Source organism: Rutilus rutilus, assembly GCF_951802725.1.
Source record: "Rutilus rutilus genome assembly, chromosome: 25".
In the NCBI taxonomy this organism is placed as follows: Eukaryota; Metazoa; Chordata; class Actinopteri; order Cypriniformes; family Leuciscidae; genus Rutilus; species Rutilus rutilus.
Window position 1 is genome coordinate 12,959,473 of NC_140229.1, and position 22,886 is coordinate 12,982,358.

A 22,886-nucleotide genomic window follows, 5' to 3' on the forward strand; every position below is an offset into this window, starting at 1 on the left:
ACCTTGTTTGTATTAGCTTCTAGTCACAAGCTAACCTAGGGAACACATCACATCAGTTTTCCTAGCTAGGAGGAGGATGTACAGGAGTCAGACTGAGTCTGATCAATAAAATTATACATGTAAAAATGTTTATATGATTACATTTTATTTGCTGATGCAGATAAACACATACACAAAAGTGTGCTCGGAGCATTTCCTCCCAGACTGCCTTGTGAAAAGCAAGACTGGCATCACCAAGTTGAAACAGGGAGCTGTGCCAACTGTGTTTGCATGGAGTTCTGTCAGACCAGAGAGGAGGAGTGTTGTTAGAACTGCAAGGTAGTATTTAGATGAATTAAGTTACTAGTTTGTAATGCATTTATTACCTGTGTAGTGACAGTATTTCTCTGTTGATGATTTCCAGTAATGTTTCCACAGATCTCGATGATCAACATGGTGTGAATGTGTTGAGGTACTTAAAAGATGTAATTGGTTACATGAATTGAGCATGAGTATCCTTGTAAAACACCTAATGTGTCCATCAATATGTTTCTCTTATACTTCCAGTGAAGAGACACCCCCTCCGCACCCAGACCATGAATATGCCCCTCCCTCACTTCAAGATCAACTTGAGAAAGCCCGCAAGACCATCGGTGATCAAGAACTTTTAATTTTAGAGCTTCGACAAAAACAGTTTTTGATTTCAAATTTTCAAGGTGACGATAAACAGATTTCATTTTATACAGGGTTCCCAGATTATGATACATTTAAAGCTGTGTTTATGGCCCTGCAACCTACTGCAGAAAATATGGTGGGATGGAGTCAGGCTCAGCGACTTAAACATACAAGTGGGGAGGTACTTCGTCAAGGCTTTAGCGCCTCTAAATTGTCCACTATGGACCAGTTTTTTCTTTTTCTTATAGGTTGAGGCAGGGATTTCCTGAGCAGGATCTTGCAACCCATTTCCATGTATCACAGTCAACAGTAAGCAGGATCTGTATGACCTGGGTCAATTTTTTGTATTTTATGTTGGGATCACTTCCAATATGGCCTTCAAGGAAAACTGTGGATGAACTTATGCCAGATTGTTTTAAATGCACGTTCCCGGCTACTAGAGTTATATTGCCGCCAGGCCGCCAGGTGAATAAGGCGAATTACCTATAACTAGAATTACCTACTAACTAATAGACCTATGTTTATTAATGCAGACTGTCTGTCATTCTCACTACTTTGAGGAAAGATTAAGCATGGAGCAAGATTTGTTTTACCTACATTTATGTTTCATCAGTCATTCACGCTAGAGCTCGGCTAATGTATACATCGCATACATGCATGCACTGTTATTGATACAGTTTCCACGTGTTCACCGCAATATATTACAAAAATACTTGGTAAATAAATTAGTACAAGTAAAATAATCGGTTTGTTGATAGACATGCACTTGTTAATGCTGATGGTGAGGAATTACAGTTGCAACATCTCATAATGTACCTCAAACTGAGTAGTGTATCACTGAGAAACGTCCTGCTCGAGTCGTCCTTGCGATGGAGGTTCGGGAACTAGTTAGTCCAGTGTATCATCATCGGACTCGCGTTCGCATTGATATGGTAAAATAGACGTCATCGTTCGTTACTGTCTTTAGTTTATGGTGTAGGAAGCCTCAGGGGCCGGTTTCACAAAGCTATTTTAGACCGGTCTATAGTGTTAGACAAGTCGAAAATTTGCTCTTAGACTAGTCTAATGCAAGTTAGACTGTTTCACAAAAATAAAGACTGACTTAATTTAGACCAAAAAAATTAGACACCTTACCCCCAGGCTAACTTAGGTCTAAGACTCTGTTACCTTGGCAACCAGCAGTAACAATCAGTTACATTACAAACAGCCAAAAGAAAAGGGACAACGGCTCATAATTTAAACATTTCTTCTTGTTACTACATTCTCCGCTAAATTTCCCAAGTAAAATGTCCTTGTAACTGTTATACTCCTCAAACAAACACATATTTTCCGCTGGGGTAAACTGCACTGAGCGGTTGAATGCGCTTACTCGATCCGCCATGTTTTTTGTTTTGAAAAGTGTCTTATTTTACCCAGAATGCATTGCAGTGTAGTCCTACTTAAGATAGTCAGAGTCTTAAGTGCTTTGTGCAACGGTCTGATTTTGATGTCTATCTGAAGTCTGACTATCTACTATATCTAAGTCAAAGTCTATCTTTGTGAAACTGGCCCCAGGACAGCTGTTGTTATGGCAATGGGTTTGTTTTCGACGCGCGCGCTGTATGTAAACTAATCACAACAGACTGAGCTGTCTGGCCAATCAGAGCAGAGTAGCTCGCGGAAAGGCGGGATTTAGAGAGATTGATTCATTTGACGAGTCGTTTGAGAATTATTAAAAATGCGGTGATGTGCAAATGTATATTATGAGGAAATTAAACAGTTGTTTTTTTTACCTTTGATGCATGTAAACCTTGTAGGAGACTCCAAAACAACATTAGGAAACTTTAAAATAGCATAATAGGGGCACTTTAAAAGTGCTTGGCAAGAATTTTTATAAAAACTTTTCAAATCTCCAATAAAGTCTGACAACAATGGTATCATAAATTTAGCTTCTGTAGTATATCATGCTGAAAACTCTATTTTTCAGACCGCCATATGGAGTGTTTCTAAAATGTCATATTTTTCAACTTGCTAATGTTAGATAATGCTAATCATTACTGAGGAAAAGTACCATGTGAACGTGTTACTATTTATTAGAATCAGCCTATCACAGATACATCTCAATACACAAACTCTTTACTAAACTTGAATAAATGATCAATATTCTTCAATTTTCTCATTTAAATACCTTTACATTTTCATGGTGATGAAATGCACCAAGAAACCCATTCAATCAGAACAGGAAATAGCTCTGAAAACTTAATTTGTGTGTTATCGGGTTTATTTTCCACAACTCAGAAGACAAAGACGACTACTGAAGTGCACATTTTCACTATCAGGAGCCTGTTAGGGAGACAAACACTCAACAATAGCTTGTTGTTTAAACATGTAATTAAATTTAAGAGTAAGTGCAGAATGAATGGTGCAGATATGCATGGGAAAGCACACAGAACAAGCACGAAACACACACACAGACACACATTTTTGAAGAACAGAAAAGGATTTGAGGTCAGTGGGCATTGATTCAACAAAGATAGCATATCTATTAAGATAATATGCAAGGATTGTAAGTAACAAGCATTGGTTTACAATAAACCTATTGTCATACTGGAGATTGAGACCACAATCATTGAGGCCACATCATTTTTTGTGTTTGTGTATTCATAATTGACCCACACAAACATACAAAGTCCTTATTTTAGCTATACTAGGGATTATTTTGGAGTACATTTGTGAATTTTTTGAGTGAAATTGAGTTTTGAGTGCAAAACTCTGGTTCCGGAAGTAAAAGCTTCATTCAATTTCCTTTCATTTTTAAAAAATAGTTTTTTAATGATAACTTAAACCATAAAGACAACCTAACTGTGAGTTACAAGGTTGTTAATCGAAAGTATTTGATTCTTTTAAAGCCGTTAGCCTGCATTATTTCAACTTAGTTTTAGAATATTGTTTAACAGCAGATTGGGGTGGAAAAACTACATTACGCATGATGCTGTACAGAAAATTCCACCAATCAGAGAGGTGAAACAAGCAAAACGTGCCAAAAGATCTCGTTAGCTCCGCTCACTCCTATGAAGCTCTTTAAACGATGTTATCGAGTCGGTCTCCCTACACTCTCAAAATACTTAAATATATATGCACATTTTGCAGTAAACTTAAAATATATATATACATAAAGCAACTTTTTTTATATTTCTCCATCGTTTTAATTTGATTATGCTGATTGGCTTGGTCTGTGGCTTATTATAACGCTTTAATATAAATATAAAAAGAAAATGTAAAAATAAAAGCTATTAATTAAAGAATATTCTTTTATAATAGGAGTATATAAATACTAAAATAGCACTGTTCTGTGGAACAGAAGAAAATATTTTGAAAAATTCTCTCTTTTTTTTCTTTTCCCCCCTCAAATAATGAAAGCCAGTGGGGTCCAGTATTATATTGACTTTCATTTTAAGGGCCAAAACATTCTATAACACTTTAAAATGATCTTTTCTGAATTAACATCATTTATTTTTGTAACGACATTAAAGTGACTAAAAAATATGACCAACTTTTTTTTTTTTTTTGAGTGAAATATCCCTTTAAGGCATGTCCAAACCCAACATTTCCATTACATTCAATTCTAAGATGCCTCCATTCGGTTGATTTTAAAGGCAGTATACTGTAGACGTATCCTTCCCTACCAGAATTCTCTGTGAGCAATCTGGTGGTTGAAAGAACAAAAAAGGCACTTTGACATTTGTTAAAAGAACATATGATTCTACTTCTACAAAGATTAGCAGTGTCAACATTACATTTTCTTCTCACTGTCGTACTCAAAATTGTTTAAGATCATCAATTGAATTACGGTGCCTTCATTTTCTTGAGAAGGAACATTCATGCAACATGAGTTACGTCACGAACTGACAGGGCGGCGAGGCAGCTGCCTTCTCTTTTGGATGGACTCATAGAAAAGTGACCCCACTAAGGAGGAACTAAATACAGCCATGGACGAGTGGATAAGAAGGATTTACAGATGGTCTTTGCACACAAACATCCACATACAAACAAACACCACCAACCATATTCAGGCGAACCAGCTGCAATCGCTGCTGCCAATCCGCCATCGGTGGAAGAGAAGGCCGTAGACAGCTGTGAGATAAAGGCAGGATAACATCGGTACATCAGCACACAGCACTCTCTCAGCCTTGACAACAGCTAGTGACAGACAGACGGGATGCAGAGAGGGAGACATACGCGCGCTGGTGTATAACGCTGCTCTGACACCCTCTTAAATCTGCTCTGTGTTAGCGTCTGATTAGCAAAAACATGTCTACAACAGCATGTCAGGATGAGAATAATTCCCTCTGATGAGACTCAGCTACCAGGCTCAAACGCGCGCAGACTTTGTCATAAGCAGCTCTCAAGTGATGGCCTTTCTGGCAGGCACGGGTTGAAAGGGGTATCTAGACTAATCCCAGACAAGGTTCTGTGTTTGGAATCATCAGCCGTTTGCTATACATGCATTCAATAGAGTCTAGATTCCTTTCAGCCAGGGGCATAACTTCCTGACGAGATCGTTTTCTCCGAGGTCTGTACCTATTTTGAAAGCAGCTTTTGATGCAGCTTTTTTCCACTCCGGCTTGTTCCTCTTTCGCAAATTAGCGTTTTATTGTTGAATCCACACAAGATACTTGCCTGGAGCTATGGCTTCTTTTTTCCCCCCAAGTTGAACTTCAGTATGTTCGAAAATATTCTTCAGTCAATTAGCTATTCGCTAATGGAAGTTTTGCTGAGCCGTGACACTAGGAGCAAAAACGCTACCGAGCTCAAGGTCTTGCAACATGGTATTTGTTAAAAATGGCCAAAAGTGCACAGAAATCTTGTTCCAATTAACACGTTTGGCTCTTTCCGCTGCCTAGCAGGTGCATACAACCAGTCTTCTTACGCAAACATTTTCTGTAGAATACCGTCTTTTTCTTTTCCAGCATGATCAGCCTCTGCAAGAAACATAAAGAAACAAAGTTTGCTGCACCTAGTAATTAAAAATAATTGCATTCAGCAAGGACTCATTGATTAAGAGTGACAGTAAAGGCATTTATAATGTTTCAAATTAATGCTGTTCTTTAGATTTTTCTATTCATGATTTTCACACACACACACACACACACACACACACACGCGCGCGCGCGCACACACACACACACACACACAAAAAACCTTTTAAGCAGCATAACTGTTTTCAATATTGATGATAATATTAAATGTTTCTTGAGCAGCAAATTAGCATAGTAGAATGATCATGTGACACTGAAGACTGGAGTAATGATGCTGAAAATTCAGCTTTGCCATCATACATTACATTTAGATAGGCCCATATTAAAATAGAAAACAGTTATTTTAAATTGTTATAATATTTTACAATATTACTGTTTTAATGTATATCTGATTGAATAAATGCAGCCTTTGAAATAAATTAAACATAGCATCAGTAATCAAACCATTATATATCCAAAATAAATTAGATGCCTTTTAAAATATATAATTAATATAATTGATGAATTGTTGGATACATTGGATGAATTAAATGGGGACTGTGTGAATCCCCCAACATCACTGCCTGAGCTCATTGATGCTGATATCTGAAAGGAAGCATATCCCTACATCCATGTTCCAACATCTAGAAAGCTTTCAAAGAAGAGTGGAAGCTGTTAAGAAAGACCAAATCCATATAAAGGCCAAACATATACGCTAGAAACAATCACACTAAAGATAACTGATGAAGCAGAGGAAGTGCATGACTGAATTCATTTGTCAAAGGGAACATTGAAATCCCACGAATACTTTATAAGAGGCAGGAGCTTTAATGGAGCCCATAACTTCACAGCTGACACTGTAATGAAGTACGGGGTATGACACAATATAGTGTGTGTTTTCTGCAATAATTGTTTGTTGAGGGGCACAAAAACTAGATAGATGTTCTCTTTCCTTTACACATAATAATTTGGAAATTGTGCTGAGGAATTGCTGCACAAGAGCACTGTAAGATAACGCTGTTAGAGCTGAAAGCTTTGTCAACATTTTGATGGCAAAACAATTATTACCGTCCAGCTGTAGGAATGCTTTTTTTCCCATAGTGTGACTGCCAAAGTGGAAATGCTGGCTGCGTTTTTTCAGGACTAGGGACTGAACAGATTTTTCCATAAAATGAGCAGTTTGGCAACCAATTATCCCTTTCATCACAGTATGAGCACAGCGAGAGACAGTTGCTGTATATACAGCCTCTTAAATGAGAGAAGAAAAAAAAAAGGTTGAATGGAAAACCAAACCATGCAACCATCACTAGATCTTTCCTGGGCTGCACTGGCTGTCGTGCTTGAAGATTTAGATTTGAATACATCCCTATGCTATAAGGTAAAACAAAAGTGATGGAATTCTTTGAAACAAGTCGAACAAGGCATAATAAATCAAACCATTCGAATGTCTAAGTAGATCTAAAATAAATGAGATGCCTTTAAAAATATTTAATAATCGATCATAACTTGTTATAATTGATTATGAATATTTGGATCAGTTAATAGAATTAACTTAATGTAGTCAAATTAATATTACAATCAATTAACCTGTTTGTGCCGTGAACACTCAGTGTTAATTGTTTATTTATTCTAAGAAATGTACATTTCCGGGGTATGGGAAATGTCTTTCTTACTGTACAATACCATTCAGAAACTGTTGTCAAAATGTACATGACTCCAGTATGAGCTTGAGACACGGACAACTTTACGTGTGATATGAACAAGACTTTATTAACTAGACTAAACACTTAAAGGGATACTTCACCTCTGGGAAGTTGAATGTGTATTTAAAATAGGTCATTTAAGTAGAAGAAATGTGAAGAAATTTTTGAATTTGGTGCTTTCTAGACTGAGAAAAGCCAGAAAATGTATTTTTGGATTATGTGGATGAAAGACAACAACTCCCAGAATGCACTTGCTTCGCTGCCTTAGGAGGCCACGCCTACCGGTAAGAGTGCGTAGTTGAAAACAACAAGGCTAGCCTACGTGATGAGTTTGCCAGTGATTTAGAGATCGGCCAAAATGTCCGGGATTCGGCTTTTGCGTTCTACAGTCGCCATTCATCATGTTTACTGTGGCGAGCAGGACGAGGCTGACGGCCGCGGGAGAACGGCGCGAGGCCGGTGGCGTCATTACTGAGACGTGCCGGGTCTCGCATCGCTCACGGAGGAGCGGGAATTTTCTTAGCAATGGTAAAACGCACATCAACCGATCACTTGTTTAGCGTTCATGTAAACACTACATTCAGATTCACCAGTCGGAATGAATTCAGTTAGATTGAAACAAAAGGTGCATGTGCATGTAAACATGGCGACCGCAGAACTCAAAAGCTGAATCCCGGACATTTTGAACGATCTCGCCCGCCGGACAAGTCCGGGAAAAGGAGGATGGTAGTATAACCCCTACTTACTCAGCTTTCTCCTACTATTCAGCTTTCTCCACAGAACAAGAGCCTGCTAGCTTAGCTTCCAAAGAAAGACGGCTGACACTGTGTACATTCTGTGAGTGAAATCCCACCTCCTATGGGCGGGCTGAAAAGATGCGGAACAACGCCATCTACTGGCTGTAGTCTTTAGCCTCTGGCCAGAAAATCCTCCGATGACGCAAAATGACGATTTTTGCGTCATCTGAGGATTTTTTCCAGACAAAAAATACATAAATCTCTTGTCTCAGGGGGATATGAGGGTGGAAAGCATGGTAATTCGAAAATACTACAGGTTTTCTACTAATACAAAGCTTAATGCTAAATCCTGAAGTATCCCTTTAAACTACTCTAACATACACATACATACATGCACACAGTTTACCAAGGGAAAGCGAGCTGGAGCAGAATACAGGAAAGCAAGAAGTTATAGCATTGTTTGAAATTCAGCAGATCAACAGCCTTGACAACACATTCTCACCCCAAAGCGTCACTTTCAACCATGCTTCAATATCCGACGCACAAAGCACCCTTTAGCGTCCATATGTGACGCTTCGGTTATGGGTAGGTTTAGGCGTCATGTAACTGACGCTTTCGAAAGTTCGTCAATATCTGACGCACAAAGCACCCTTAGCGTCAATATGAGACGCTTCGGTTATGGGTAGGTTTAGGTATGTGGTAGGGTTATGCGTCTCATATGGACGCTAAAGGGTGCTTTGTGCGTCGGATATTGACGAATGTCAGAAAGTGACGAAAAAGTGACGCTTTGGGGATGAGAACGATGAGAACGATGAGAACGGGCTGGCCTTGAGCAAACCATCAGTTTAGTTCTAACACACCCTTCTTTAAAAGGGGTAAGGTTACCTAATGTACCAAATAATGAGACTAAGTTTGATACTTGCATGTCTCGCCCATTTGAATTGAACTGTCCTGATGCAATTTGTTGAGGCTCCAGTTGATCTTTGCTGATGTTGTCTTGATGAGTGAGAACCAGTGGGAGTCAGAGGATCTTTGGTGAATGGAAAGACAAGGCCGCAGCCTGGCACAAGCTTGGGGGTCCTTCGAAAACTTCTAGTTCAGCATCATCTTCACACCAGGATTTCAGAATAGAACTAAGAGACGTGATCCTGTGATCAGTGATTTTTAAAGCGTGAAGATGTCACACCCTCTGCTCTGAAAAAAATTATTTGTTGAATTTAATCAATTTTTTTATCGTAAGTGGTTGCACACAATTGATTTTAGCTACATTTAAACAAATGCATTAAGTTGAACTAAAATTGATTAAGTTCAACTTAATGCATTTGTTTAAATGTAGCTAAAATCAATTGTGTGCAACCACTTACGATAATTTTTTTTATTAAATTCAACGAATCAAGTTGTTCCCTTTGGAGGGAATTTCTTTATGACCTTTTGTTCAAGCAGGCCTTTGAACATGTAATTTGATTGGGTGTTTAACAAAAGAATCTTCAAGATTATTATAATGCTAATGCGTCACAAAGTTAGCAAAATGTAATTAACAAATGGGGGATGAAGATTGGAGATTATAGAGACTAAACATGCTACACATATGATTTTGGTTAACCAATAAGCAAGTCTGAAACATTAATCCAAAAGAGTTTAAAAGAGAGAATGAATACATAGGCCAAACCACTTAAAAGGAAAGTCATGAGATGGGAAAATTAGATACATGTTTTACATTTCTCAAGTGGTTATGTATAGAATATTGAAGACTAAAATTTCATCATCTAATATTGTTTTTAGTATTATTATTACTTGATCATTTGTAATCATTTGTAATCGTTGTATTTTGTGAATCACACTGTTCTTGAATACATAATGTGTGAGAGAGACTTTGGGACAAGCTAGACTGAAATGTGTGTGCAGTGTATGAAGTTTCCATCGAGGCATAGCATAAGGATATACATTCCAATGTTAATGGGAACCATGTGTTCCACAAGCATGATTTTTAAATCTACAAATACATAGGATTAAAAGGGTTTATTTCTCCTTCTCAGCAAGAATTAAGTGAGAGTCACAACTCTCTGCAAATTCCTTTTGGGGTTGTAAAAAGTCTTATCAGTCTTAATGTGTACTGTAACAGGACACCGGGTTCTGCCAATGTGTTAGCTTCGTTTTGGGGGAAGTTTCATAGACCTTTGTTGGGAGAGTGAGTTTGCTGGATTATTCATTAAATATAATGAATAATTTGTGAGTGTCTGATTGGTCCAGATGCTACAAGGCTTGAGGTTGAGTTAATCATGGGCTAATTTTCATTGTTGGGTGAACTATCCCTTTTTTGGTTTTTTTTGGCTCACCAAATTTTCAATTTAATCAAAATGCATGTAAACTGTAGAACAGTCAAAGTTCACAATTACAACTTATTATGATCAATGCCACAGCTTCCCACCATATGATTTTTTAAAATAATTTTCTCCAACTTGCAAAGTCTGGGTTGAAACTAAGTTTCACTACAGAGGTGTACATGTGCATTAATATCAATCATCTCATTCTGTAATAGTCAAATTCAACATGACTTAAACGCAACATCATACTCTTGCCAAAACCAAACGCTTTCTAACCTTTCATACCAAACGCTTTTTAACCATGTTCCTGTTTTTTTTGTAGCACACATTGCCTCCAATGATAACACCACATGAAAAACTTTCAACAAAATCAAGCTAAATTAAAGCTTCTAACTGGGGTTTGTTTCAAAGGCAGGAAATACTGAAAGAATTCAAAACCCCAGAAAACGAGCTAACTGCTTTAATGACTGTCAGAAGAGCTTGCCAGCTCAGAGAGGCTCCTAATAACCAGAGCTGATAGTCATTCAGCTTGAGCTCTGAGGGAAGCAGTGTTAAGAAATAACTCTGCCCCATCTGTGCTCCAGCTCTTCCTCTCTGAGACCCATTAACGCTGAGAGTTAAGTAGGTATCCGAGTAGCTCATCGGCACCACGGATCGCTGCACTCCCCTGCTCAGTGGGGCAGATAGCGTTACGGCTGACCGGACGCCAGTACCCGCCAAAGGGGTCGATGATAGGATGTGTTTACAGACCTGTGTGAGGTCACCGAGTTGCAGTCGGTCACCTACTTTCTGATGTTTGTGTATCTTCTCAAAGCCTGTGCTCCACAATCAGGCTGAGTGCCTTGAGACTCAACCCAGATATAGAAAAATACTGGGAAAGGTTTAATTCCAACCAACTGGTGGCAAATGTTAATTTAGAATTTAAGGTTAACAGTTTGAGTGAACTCATCTTTCAAAGTACAATACATGTGCAAAACACAGGAGGTTTTTTTTAACCATAAACAAAGTGCAAGACTACTTTAATAAAGAATTTACACACACACAAAAAATAGACTATACAGTTTTTTGTTGTAGTTTTTTGTACCTTCACCTTCTTAGTCTGCCATGAATCACCAAGGGAGGACCAAAACAAAAGCTAAAGTCAAATTATAAATGTGGAGTCACACAAAGAAATCAAAAAAGATGAGTAAAGTATTGACAATATTTTCAGGGTTATAATAAGACGAACCTTAATAACGATTAAATGCCTTTTCAAACATCTTTTCAGAAAACCGATGTCAATCAAAACCAAACACTTATAAAGAGTTTTGACAATTTTATTGAGTGAGAAACAACTCTCTTCAGGGATCAGATTCTCTCACACACACACACACAAACAACACACAAACAACACACACACACACACACACACATGCACGTACACACACAAACAACTCAAAGTTCCCAAGTGATAGACATAAAAACAACTCTCAGGTATTTTCTCAAAAAGGGATACTTCACCCAAAAATGAAAATTCTGTCATAATTTACAGACCCTCATGTCAGTCCAAACCTGTATGACTTACTTTCTTCTGTGGAACACAAAAGAAGATATTTTGAAGATTGTTGGTAACCAAACAATTTTGGTGACCATCGACTTCCATTATATGGACAATTGAGACATTTCTCAAAATATGTTCTTGAATTTTTATTTTTGGGTGAACTGTACCTTTAAGTAGGCACGAACTGGAGGTTCTTGTGGAGGCCCTCTTTACACCTACAAGTATGCTAGATTATACAAGTAAAATATTGTAGTAGTAGTTTGTATGTATGATATTTAGTATTGCAAAGTTTAATATTTGAAACAACCTAATACATTTTTTAAACATCTTATCTTATATTTAAGACCCATTTGAGACTATCCAACCTTTAAAAGGTAAAAGGTTTATGATTAAGAAATGTTTTCAAGAATGTAATTCTTGAGAACAGTCTTAAGAAAAAAAAAGAAGAAAAAAATGTCTAGAAGACTTTGAAAAATTATGAAATCTGAAGATTAGTAGTTAAGAAGAATCTTGTTCCTATGGACGTTCAATGAATCTGCCCCAGGAGAGTATAAAATCTTCATGTAAGAGGAAATGAGCAAATTTTCCAATCTCTTCTATTTTTCTAACAGTACTGCTTAGCCTTGGAGAGCATGAGCAAAACTCCACAAACTAAACCCAAGTGCAGCTCAACCTGTTTTGCTTAGCCATACTGTGTGTTACTAATCAGTCCTTGAATTTTAGTGCTTGGACAAAGCAGGCTACAAAACTCATTTTTCTAACCACTTAAAGCCTGCTTCACCTAAGCACAGTTGTTTTTGAGGTTTAAAAACGACAACAAAAAGAGGTTTTAAAAATATTGCACAAGAAAAATTCAGTGTATGTTTTTCCTCTCCAAAAGGCTTTAACTTTTAGATGTTAAATGAACAAAATTCGATAGCGGAACAGCCATTCACACAAACACAGTCATTTGAACTGTACACTGCATTATCTCTGCTAGCCTTTGATTTAAAAGGCAGCACGTGGAGCAGCACTGATGGATCTGTGAGCGGTCTAATATTAGAGCTGGAGTCAGACATGTGAAGATAAACTGAGAAAGGAAATGTCTGTGCTGCTCTCGGGTAAGACTTCCTGTGGGATAGGGAGTCTGGCCCTCCAATCAGGTACAGCGATCAGGAATTTGTGATTTATGTGTTGCTATCAAGTAATGCTGGGGCGGCCATCCCTCTATTCATCTGTTCCAGGGGTTCAGTTTTCCTGCACACAGAGCAAACAAACAAAAACACATCCAGCCACCCTGCCAGATCTGCAGGCGCTGGGGGAGGTAATCCCTTTGTGTGGCTTTCAAAAAGAGCTGTAGATTCAGGCTCTCATCCATTCTCGGTGATTGGTAATTTAACGTGCTTTCAGGCCGCATAGACGGAAGAGTTTACCGAGTGTCATAGGGGTGTCTTATCCGCATTGAGTTTCCTGGTTGGGATTAGTGTAATTGGGAAGCTTACAGCAAGCATCCACAGCCTTTTCTGGGATCAAACTTGATTTAATTGCCTTGCCTTCTGTTTCTTCATCTGAAAGCCAAGACCATCAGCTTGTGTGGCATGAGCTGTTTCATCTTTCTAGGTGTTCACCACTAACTTCTCAATCCTAAACTTCACTCATTTGACAAGCACATTTCACCACTACTCACCACATTAAATTAAAAAGTCCCAAAATGCTAGAGAGCATTAAAGTCAGTCCAATAAATAGATAAATACTATATTTTTAAACAACATAAGCAGTATCAACTGAGCAAGGTTGCTGTTGCCGATGGGACATTCATAAACGATTCATTCGTTTCGTCTGTCATGTGACAAATGAACAAAAAAACTAAATAACTTGAATAAAGAGTAGTTGAGACTCCAAATTTCCAAACATAGCAATGATCAGACCACCAACATGCAAATTTAATATTGCTTTTATACAACAAATTAATAAACAAGAAGTTAATACAAAGTAGTGTAATATAAGATGATACAAAATGTCACTGGTTTTGTTCCTAAACAAATCAGTATTATCTAACAAATCAAAGGAGTGACTGATTCAGTGATTCACTCATTAAAAACAGCCCTTGTTTCATTCCTGAATGAATCAGTGTTTTTAAATGAACCGATTGAGGGAATGAATCAATGATTCACTCATATTTTTTCCTAAATGAATCTGTGTTTTTGAATGAATTGGTTTAGTGAATGATTGAGTGACTCATGAAGACTAGTCACTTACCAGCAAGCAATTTTGTGTTTAAAAGACATTATGGAAGTAAGAAATTATGAAAAAGTAAAAGGAAAAAAGAAATTATGGAAGTAAAATGGCTTGACAGCAATGATTTTAAAGAATAAGAAGTGGTCTATCAGTCCAAATATGATTTAAACAGGGTTAAAGTGATTTCAGGGCTATAAAGCCATGTGGTTGGAAATATGGTAGATTAAAAATGCATTGATAGAATGTAAGTACATTCATTGGATTGCAAAATTATGCTAATATGGAAATAACAGCTGCTGATTTAATAATTCATGGCCTATGCCCCCTCAGAGAAGACAGAGACACAAGATCAAGTAAAGGCACATAGGACAAGTAAAAGATGGAACTCTCTGTGGAGCTAAAATTAAAGAAACAGCCAAGGCATTTACCTGAGTGCAGAATGTTGTATGTGGATTAAAGTTAAACAATGAAGGAGATAAAAGAACAGATTCTGTCAGAGAGTTCTGAAAATATATGAATTTCATTCAATCCCTGAATAGTTCCCTGGAAGGATGTGACGCCAGTTGAAATATGTATCTTTACACTTTACTCCACTTATCTCCACTTTACACAACTAACTGCATGTATGTGTGTCAATTACAAGATCACTCTCATTGTTAACTGTACTTAGAGCTCTGAAATTTGTTCCAGGGTTATTATCGTTAAAGGGTTAGTTCACCCCCCAAAAAATAAAATTGTTGCTAATCAGTTGCTCACCCTCATGTCGTTCCAAACCCTTAAGATCCTTAAGTTCATCTTCGAAACACAAATTAAGATATTTTAAATGAAATCTGGAAGATTTCTGTCACTTTATATGATGAACAGATTGAATTTAGGCTTTTATTCACATATAAATATTGATCAGCGAACATAAACAGAGGCTCGATCGAGCCTGATTGACATGCGAGAACTAGGGTGACCACCATCAAACAAACCCAATGTGGGACGATTATAAGTTTGTGTGGGACATGTTACCAACACTAAAACATAACCTGAAACTGGCCTTTCAGCTGATAAAAATGATTTGTTCTTTAGTCCCTTCCAGAAAACACCATTACATCACAATGTAACATAACATGTCTTTATTTTACATGTCATTTAAATTCAACATCACTGAGCCCAGAGCCCATCATGCAGATAACTATTTCTGAAACAGTTCTGACCAAGTCCAACTAAAATCCAACAAAATAAATAATGAACAAATAAAATATAAAACAACATGAAATTAGATCATTGACAGTCTTGTAGCCTCTATTAAGAATATATTAAACCAAAAACTTTCATATTTTTTAGAAAGGATGTGAATTAAAACAGCAGGCAACAAGTTGATAAATTCTGCTAAATTTAATTTGACCGAATTATCCATTTGTTTTCTGACAGGGAACACATGGAACGAATCACACACATTTTTCATCCAGCTTAAGCAAGGATTGACAGGAACCTTGCCTGCTTGCTCAATGGCACACATCAGAGAAAGAGAAAAAGGGTAGACAGAAAAGGAAAAGAATTAGCACCGGTATCGCAGAGCATACGCACATTTTTGTGTCCTTAGCTGAGCTAAACATTTTATGACACTCAATGACTGATGAAATGTCAGCATGCTGAGACCAGCAGAAATGTCTGGAAGAAATCTGCCCCAAATGCTCGGAACAGTTACCACCCATGAAGTTCTCTACATCAAGTTCATTCTCAGATGATTTACACTCCCTGGTTTCTGGAAAAACATTGTGCTACATATTGACAGTTTTATGGCTTTATGTTTCATGGCTTCAAGGCTATTGTTTGTTTTTGTCCTATCTACCTTTCCTTATTTTACCACTAAAGTTTCCCCTACAATACTAATGTCTCTCAAACGAACCCTACTGAGCGCTCTCCGTGTGTTTTTATAAAGTATCTCATGCTAGTTGCGATGCTCCAGGATCAGGTATCAGCCTGTCATTACTAATCTCAGACGCTATTTAACAAAAATCTGAAGTGAGCCAAGAACAGCTGGTGTTTTAAGAGGTTTTGTGAATATGGGCCGTTGTGATAACAGGAAAACAAGAAATCAGCGAGAGTCGAGATTCAGCTGCCTGCTGGCTGGCGACAGGCCAGCGATGAGAGTAATAATAAGAAACTATGAAGTGGTGCAAGACAGCCCAGGTGGGAGGGAGCTAGACAGGCAGTAGGGGGTTAGACAGTTTAGTGTGACGCTGTAGGGGGGGTTCTAATGTTTGGAGTAAAACTGCAACAAGTGAAATTTGACGTGCCGAGTCAGTAAGATGTTTTTTATGGATTTGACTTTTGTGTTAGCTTTGAGGTCAACTGTATGCTAGTGCAGTCCTAAAAGATGACTTCTTGCAGATTTAGCATTTTTTTAATCCTTTTGGGAAAACGAAGCACAAAAATTAATGACTCCTCCTGCACTACAGAGATTATTGTTCAATTAAATGTTCTCTAGAATGGGAAAGTTCTGTGACTGACTTACAATAGAGAGGTGCAGGTATGGCGTCAGAACCCGGAAGACTAATTCGCTACTGGTCCCTTCGAAATGTTCCTATTGGGTTTTAAAATAGGGTTTTTCAATTTAGTTAAATAAAGCCTATGTGTACTTTGACGATTTGTCCAACAACGTAAATTACACACACCCAACAAGACAGCTTGGAATGTGAGTGTGTGCAGTGTACGTTGTAGAACAAAACCTAAAAGTATCGTCAAGTTATGTTTACCACAGGCTTTATTTCGCTCATATATTGATAACCCCCCATTATAAAACCCCATAGGGAAATCTTGAAGGAACCAGCAGCAAATCAGACTTCCGGGTTCTGATTCCTGTGCCACTCTATGGCTGTCACAAGTGGTTACAAGAATGTAAGTGACTGTAAGTTTTGAACTCTTATAGCTTCTAAATGCAAATGTTGCCATTGTTTTGGCGCACACTAGCTTATAGATAATATTTTCATACTAAAAGCCAAAAAAACATACATTTTTATTTCATGGGGACTTTAAATACACAGGGATTAACGAGTTAATTGATTGAACAACAGGTGAAAGGAATACAACAATCAGAAACACTGTGAAACTGGGTCAAATGAACGGCACACATGACAAAGACCCCCCAAAAATGATGATTCCTTTGAAAGGAACCTCATTCATAAAACATACATGCAGCTCGCTCTTTCTCTCTCTCTCTCTCTCTCTCTCTCTTTCTCTCTCTCTCTGTGTGTGTGTGTGTGTGTGTGTGTGTGTGTGTGTGTGTGTGTGTGTGTGTGTGTGTGTATTTATCTTCTGTAAAGCACTTTGTAAACACTGTTACAAAGGTTGCTATATAAATAAAGCTTTACTTCATGTACACTTCAGTTCAAAAGTTTGGGTTCAGCAAGATTTTTTACAATATATTTTAATTAATTTAAATGAATTAAGACGCATTAATTTGATTATATTGTAAAAAAAAAAAAAAAAACTATTTTAAACTAAAATCTGTTCTTCTGAACCTTTCATCAATAAACAAATCCTGAAGAAAATTATTGTTTCCCCCAAAAAAATTAGCAGCACAAGCATTTATTTTCTGTAAGTAAACAATAATGTAAAATGTAAAAAGTATTTTTTCCTTTCCTCAGAGTCAGTCCAGTTTGAGAACTTTTGAATGAAACAATCTTAACATAAAAAAAAAAAAAAAATTGAAACCTTAAATATGTCCAACCCGAACTTGGAAATATAACAACATGCATTTTAGGACATTCGAGAATACTGTTGATTCAATTCTCAAAAAAAAAAAAAAAAAACATACAGTATTCATAGAAAAATAACAATGGTCTATTAAAAACATCATGTCCTCTCAAGAAGATTTGAAGTCTCAGATGAAAGACTGCAGCGCTGACCAGAGCAAAACAACATCTAGCAATTATGAGTCTACTCAATAGTTCACTTAGTGATAGAAGAAGCCAGCCGTATTGAACAGAGGCCTGAAATATCTTGCCAGCAGCATCCTGTTCGGCCAACAGACTCTCAGTCTTCCATTCAGTCTGTTGGACTTTAATTAACTATTGATTGGCACAGCGTTGTAAGAAACCTCCACTAATAAAACTATAGCCACTGCAGGTCAGAGTGGTATTTAAACTTTTATGACAGAATGAAGTTGGCAAACAAGAGAACGCCGACCTTGCGATTAAAAGCTTTCATCCATCCACAGATATGTGAGACTAGCATATTTTCATGTATTGAGACATTTTGGAAGGGGAAATCTGGTGCGATAGGTCCTGAGCTGTATACTACAAAGTGTTTATATTTTTTCTCTAGGCTGCAAAGGAAGTGTATAGGTCTAGTGTACATCAAAATGGTGTGGCACCTCGATTGACATCAAACGAACAGCCCATTGGTTCCTGTTTTGGAGCCAATATTTACCCAAGAATTAATCCTCTTTAAAAAATTCAGCGTTGGCATAAAGATGGCAGCTTTGAACACTGCTAGGCCCTTCAGAGGGATTACCTGCCTTACTGACAGGATATTTCACAGACGTGGCAGTTGCCCTTACCACAGTAAAACTGCAGTATTACTTCACTCTAGGAAGTAAAACATGCATATTTGTGAAGAACAAAGATGCTGCACTGTACAATCAATGTAAAACTCTACTGCAATTAAATGCTTCTGTAGTTCTTAAAGGGATAGGTCACCTAAAAATGTAAATTCTCTCATTTTACTGAATTACTTACATTTCACTTTACTCACCCTTGGTAATATTTCAGTATCTTTGTCAAGCTACTAGATTTAAAAGACCTTGGATTATTGTTTTCCATAAGTTTATGGACTATTTTCATAATTCTATGTTTAAGATTGGCATTTCATTTACATACTGTAGTATAGGAAAGGCAGCTTAAGCTCTATTAAAGTATAAATACAGTTGTACTGCATAATATTTTATACTGATGAGCCACAAAATTACAAACAGTCACAGGTCAAATGAATATAGTTGATCATTTCCTAACAATATTAGATTAGATGGTAAGCAAACCATCAGTTCTCGTGATCAATGTGTTGGATGCAGGAGAAATGGGCAGGATTAAAGATCAGGGTTGTGTTTCCAAAAAGTGGGAAACCCATCGCAGATTTGTGTGGTGGGAACTACAGCTCTCATGTGGTTAGAAGCATAGATAATGAAGTGGACTTAGCTTAAAAATAATCAAGCAACATGCAGTACATTCTATATATTTCATTGCAAATATATACAAATTCTATTGTGCGAGTGTCGGAACTGGACATTGGAGCAGTGGAAGAAGTTCTCCTTATCTGAGTCCCGTTTTCTTACATCACATGGACAGCTGACAGGCACTGTGGGACGACGACAAGCCGGTGGAGGGAATGGATGCTCTGGGCAATGTTCTGCTGGGAAACCCTGGGTCCGGACATTCATGTGGATGTAAATTTGACATGTAAACATTGTTGCAGACTAGGTTACACCCCTTCATGACAATGGTGTTCCCTGGTGGAATTGGCCTCTTTCAGCAGGATAATGAACCCTGCCACACTGCACACATTGTTCAGGAATGGTTTGAGGAACATGAAGAAGAGTTCCAGCCTCCAAATTCCCCATATCTCAATCCATTTGTTTGGTCCATGGCGGCTCCACCTCACAACCTAGGACTTGAAGGATCTGCTGCTAACGTCTTGGTGCAGGTGTAACTGTAGTCCGCTGTAATATAACAGCAGTGCAGGTGCAGTTCAATGCAGTCTAATACATTACAGTTCTTCCAAAAAGACTCGGGAGGATTCATGCACTCGTATGAATGCATTTTATTTTGTAAAATGTTTCTACAGACAAAATAAATAAGTAAACCCTCGACAAGCTCCGTCTCAAAGTTCTTTGGTGTAGGCCCCGTCCTTCGTCCAGGTCTTGAAGTTAACTGGTAGGTCCTGCCTGATGATAGAGGCAGACGAGTGGATGGGAGCCATCCTGGTGGTGGTGGGGAGAATGGATGGGAACTTCGCTACGAAACCTACAGGCAGCAAAATAGGAGGGTAAGATCAGTCTTTTTATATTCGATGTCAAGCTGTGATTGGCTGCGCAAGATTATAAATTAATGATGTGGCAGTGGAGTCTTTCTGGTAGAACTTATGCTTACGCTTTCATTTCTCAACAGTACAAATATAGTACAACTGCAGGATAGAGTATTACAACTACAGTTCAGAACAAGTTAAAACTGCAATTCAGCCCAGAAGAGCAACATGTATTTGTATGATATCTATTGCAAAATGGCTGCAGTTATTGTGCGGCTGCAGCTGTTGGCATGGTAATGGTGGCAGTTTTTATATTGCACTGAACTGCAGTTGTGGTACAAAACTAGACGGTGTTTGTGTGTGTGACTGTTTCATATTGTGCATGAATTCTTTATATGCAAGCTCTCTTATCTGTCAGTTGCTGGTACAGTTTTTGAGAACAGCATTGTGTGGATGCAGGGAACAGGAGATACGGACACTTCAGTACAACTGTGAATTTGGTCCATTTGCATACCATTCAATAACTGCCGTTGTTTTTGCATGGGTCGTGATGAATAAAGGATTAAGGGCTGATGGGATATTTACTGCTTGAAATGAAGAAGTAGACCTCAGGTTTTTCGACCAGATCAGAAAAGATACACCCAAATCAGAATGAAATACACCTAATGTCTAGGTCTCAAAATAAAGTTCCATTGAGGTTACCAAAGTAAATAAACACCTCTAATGCTCAAGCAAACACTACAGCTATTATCACCGGTCTAGCAGGGATATTAAAAACATCCACCAGTGCAGCCTAATAAGACTTAAATGGGGCTATTAAACTCTGCACATTATGTTTATAAATTATGCTTTATTTAAAACTGCATATTTGGTGAATTAATTAATTCGAGATCATTAGTAAACATGCCATCTATTCAGTGCAGAAGTAAACCTCTGTGTGTCTCAGATATTCACACACATTGATTTTATTTCATTTAGATTGCCTAACTTTTCAAATTTTCACACTTCTAGGTCCTTTGGAAGCTTGCGATTCAATATCTTTACTTTAATGAAACCCAGATTGGACTGCTAGCACTAATAAATGCCTTTATTTTTAAATGTAGTAAATGCTATTCATGGAGCAAAACAAAATAAGAGAGAAAAATGCAATCAATATCCAGCATGTAGCAAAACAACAACCGTGCAGTTACATCCAAATCATAGCTGTTGGAGTTGGCATGGGAAATCTGGGACAGATCCATATGAATATATTCACTGAATATGGACACAATCATTTCATTATGCAGATGTCATCGGGGAAACTTTCATTCTGTGATGTGTACTTGAAAATATTAATTTCTCTTCACTTACACAAGAGGCAAACTTTCTCCCCTTTCCCTCCAATTAGCCTTATGTTTTGTGCCAGCGGTTAACAAGTGCATTTCTGCAATGTCATTGAATCTGGGGGTATTGGCTCAATTAAGCTCTTTAAACTCTGCCAGAATATAATATTAGCTACTTTTGGAGGGTTTATTAGAAAGCCCGAAAATGAAAGAAAATGACATAAATCCCAAATTAAGTCCAGCAGTCAGATAGTGGGACAACTAAGCACTGGAAATTAACTAGTCAAAACCCTTTTATAATGACAAATAGAAGTGACCTTTTCAGCAGCAGATTAAACTCTAATTGCCCCTTGGGTAAAACACAGCACTGTAGGCCTATATACTCTTAAAAGCAAAAACTGATCAAATAAGTGGAACTAAATTTCTTTGGTAATCTATGAATTAAGAGTGCACTTTGTTGACATCATGAAGTAGCCTATTTTCCTGTAGATTCAGATTGACTGGTCACATGGAATTGACAGCTCAGGTGAAAGGCTCAAAGGTGCCGTTTTTACCAAGAAGTCTCTAATTAACTTTCTTAGCAGAGTTTGTAACCTCAGCTGTCAGATTTTAACTCCACTGAAACGAGTCGCTAATTTCACAATCCACATCGCATCTGCCGTGTGCTTTTTCTGAAGGTTTTTATTTTTATGGAAGTAGACATTAGTGTAGAAGATTTTCTTGGAGTATGTTATTCTATTGTTTCAAGATGCACTTAACAGCACTTCAGTCAAAGCGACACCACAGAGCATGCAGCGAGTGCCTTTATGCAGGGAGGCCAACACACAGCTGTGAGCAGCTGTCTTACTCTCTCTCGCATCACAGCTCGCCTCGCTTCTAAACTCGGATGCTTTAAATAGTGACAGCGGAGAGACAGAAAAGAGCCTGATCCTTGATACTTCACAAGAAACCGTCAGTCATTTGAAAGATCTAAACGCAAATTAGGACATTACAGCCTTGCTAACATCGATGCACTTTTATATTAGCTGTTAATTGTTATTTAATTGTTCATTGCAGCAATAATTAACCTTCTGAAAAACAGCTTAAACCAGTCTAAACTGGTCTTCCAGCCTGGTCAAGCTGGGTGCTACATCAGCTGAACACATTTTTTTGTACTAAACCAAATACTCATATAGCACTCTTTTTGAATGGTTGTTCAATAAAATCAAACATGGCACCTACAGGTTGGACATCAAAAGTCATTGGTTCTCATGTCTCATGACTAAATGTCATTGACGTAAAACCTGACAAAACACATCAAAAGCCACCATATTTGAGTCAGTAAGTGTCAGTGAATAAAAGTTTTTCAGTTTTGGGTGAACTAATCCTTTAACACTTTAT